This window comes from Physeter macrocephalus, chromosome 11 (genome assembly GCF_002837175.3).
Source record: "Physeter macrocephalus isolate SW-GA chromosome 11, ASM283717v5, whole genome shotgun sequence".
Lineage (NCBI taxonomy): Eukaryota > Metazoa > Chordata > Mammalia > Artiodactyla > Physeteridae > Physeter > Physeter macrocephalus.
The window spans coordinates 54,881,694-54,884,976 of NC_041224.1; positions in this window are offsets into that span (position 1 = coordinate 54,881,694).

Genomic DNA, 3,283 nt, shown 5'->3' on the forward strand with positions numbered 1-3,283 from the left:
ATTTATGAAACATCCCGCAGACCTCATGCTCATATAATCCTCCTCCCTCCTGACTCCCCCAGTACACCTCGTACCTGCCTCTATTATTGCCCTTGGCCATCATATCATGGTTATATGTGTACTGTGAGCTCTTCACAAATAAAAGCCAAGTATCTTTGTAGCCTCAGAGTCTAGCCCAGAACAGCCCAGCGAATGAGTGCGTGAATTAATGAAAGGTGGCTTTTCTACCCTGCTTTCTGTTTAATTCCATGCTTTCTGACCCAAGTGGGAGCCTACTGATCCCACTTGAGGAGAGACAGGAGTGAGGGACCATTAACCATTTCCCCCGAAGCTGAAAATCCTCCCCTTACCCCAGGGGAATGCCAGGAACCAAAACCGTACAGGAAATGTTGGTCCTGCTTGCCTGGGTCTCTCACATCAGTCCAATTGGTGACATTACTAATTTCCAGCAGTGGGATAGGGATAGAGAGGAGAGGTACATTTCTGGGCAAGAATTCAGGATAGAAAAATTAGATGTCTCCAACCTCCCTAAAATCAAGTTTTTGTAAATTTCAGAATGCTGTGAATGAATTCCCAGGACATGAAAGTATAAAACAACTAGAAGTCCAAGTAAATGTGATTAGAATTGTCTGTGCTGGTACATATTAGGTCTCTATTACTTATGTCAACACAATCCAGCACTGTCATGATGTATGTCATGTCTTCCTAACCAAACTGTAAACTCCTGTGAGCATACACTATATATTTACCTACACTGGGTTAACTCTCTGGGCCTAATGCTGTCTTTTTAATACAGGAGAATTCCAATAAATGCTGTATACATGATCAAGGGTTGGCTGTATGCATGTGTGTCTATATACTCTATGTAATTTTTTCTGTTATACTTTGCCTACAGCTTTCACTTAAAAAATGGAAAAAAATGGAACCAATCAGGTTTTGCAAACAGAACAGGCATATAGGCCTGTGTTGATACCTAAATGGGTTTTGCTTTTGGTCCTGCCAGAGGCAGGGGGATTGATTAGTTAATTCCTCCAGGGGTCTTCCAGCCCTGTGGTTTTCACTCCACATTTTTCTCCTGAGAAAGTCTATGCAGTCAACTATATACCCGAATGCTAAGGCGTCACTGTGGATTGGATCTGGCATCTAGAAACCGCACTGGTGAATCTTAAGTATGTTAATATGGATAATTTAAACCTTATAAATAGCTTCCCATAATGTGTTTCTTGCCTGAGGAGGTCTTTTGGTTGGAGTGCACTACAATCAGGCTTGAGTTTGCAACTTAAAAAGAAAACCAGAATTTGAGAAGTATAAAATTTTATGTAGCTTTTTCTTTCATAAGCTCATGTTTATTGAAAGGGCTGGTGGTAAGCTCAGGGAAAATGGAGCTGTGAAAGGGACACGGGGAGGTTGCTTCAGCTCTCTGTGGGTGCTTCCTTATTAAATTGGTGTGGTTTCAAAATCAAAAGCTAATTATTCTAATATTCTCAGTGAGATGGGCAGCCTGCCTGGGCCATGGTGGTTCCCACTGACTCTTCAGCAATGAGCAGGTAAAATTTGGGGGATGACACCTAGAGAATGAATAAAGCAGGAAAAAATATATAGAACTTTACTACCCTCTTCCTAACTTAGAAACAAACAGATGAAAACATAAATTGGGCTTTAAGACCTAGTTTAATAATTATTTCCACACTGCTTATCTTTTTTTTTTCTTTTTTTTTTCCAGTACGCGGGCCTCTCGCTGTCGTGGCTTTGCCCGTTGCGGAGCACAGGCTCCGGACGCGCAGGCTCAGTGGCCATGGCTCACGGGCCCAGCCGCTCCGCGGCATGTGGTATCTTCCCGGACCGGGGCACGAACCCGTCTCCCCTGCATCAGCAGGCGGACTCTCAACCACTGCACCACCAGGGAAGCCCCACACTGCTTATCTTTTTAACTGTATGTCTTCATTATCTTCTAAAACAAGTGTCAAGATTATAAAAGAGGTTCTTATACAGACTTCTTATGTGCGCTTAGACATTTCTTTAGCAGTACAGAACTTGGTAGACAAGTTTCATGCCCAGGAATCCTTCTAAAAGATGTTTGTGGGTGGTAAGCACCCTTGGAGAGCCCTCTTAAACTAATTCGGAAGGGCATCTGTCCTGGCGTTACCTGGTTACCAAATCCAGAAGTCCTTAGCAGAAAATGTTGAGGGATTTATTATATTTTTAACTTGCAGTTCATTTTGTAGTTATCAGAGAAATCAAACAGCATGAGTTCATGAACTTCTTTTTGAAATATAACTGAGTTGGCTAAATAGCAATTTTGAAAATGCAGGTTCTGGAGTCAGACCATGCTGACAAATGAAAACTCCACCATTTAGAGAGGGTGGAGCCTCCCTGTCTATAAAATGAGATCAGAATAGGATCAGCTTCACAGGGTACTCAACAGAATTAAATGGGAAAATGTAATCAAAATGCTTGTATAGGGACTTCCCTGGTGGTGCAGTGGTTAAGAATCCAACTGCCAATGCAGGGGACACAGGTTTGAGCCCTGGTCTAGGAAGATCCCACATGCCCTGGAGCAACTAAGCCCGTGTGCCACAACTACTGAGCCTGTGCTGCAGAGCCCACAAGCCACACTGAGCCCACACAGCACAACTACTGAAGCCCATGCTCCCTAGCGCTCGCATGCTAAAACTACTGAGCCCACATGCGGCAACTACTGAAGCCTGTGCACTCTAGGGCCTGCATGTTGCCAACTACTGAGCCTGCATGCTGCAACTACTGAAGCCAGTGCGCCTAGAGCCTATGCTGCGCAACAAGAGAAGGTGCTGCGATGAGAAGCCCGCGCACCACAACGAAGAGTAGCCCCTGCTCGCCGCAACTAGAGAAAACCCATGTGCAGCAATGAAGACCCAACACAGTCAAAAAAAAAAAAAAAAAAAAAGCTTGTATAAGGGAACTTCTCATTACATATTTGCTATCATTATTTTAAATGTGTGATATCTGTGGTTCCAGGAGGCTTACCAATAAAGCAAATAGTGTATGATATTAACTTCTAGTGAATTTACAAATTATTAAACATGCCTCAATACAGAGGAGTCAAACAAGAAGAATACTGATGCATCTATAATTAATTCAAATATTTTGATAATAAATTGTTTCTCTAAGTCTCATGCTTTCAAACAAACTATAATTATATAGTGGTTTTATCTGTGCACACAATCACTGTGAGAGGGACGGAGGTCTCGGTGGGAAGGCCTCTATCGCCCTCCATGAGGTTGGGCGACAAAATGTCAGGTTCACA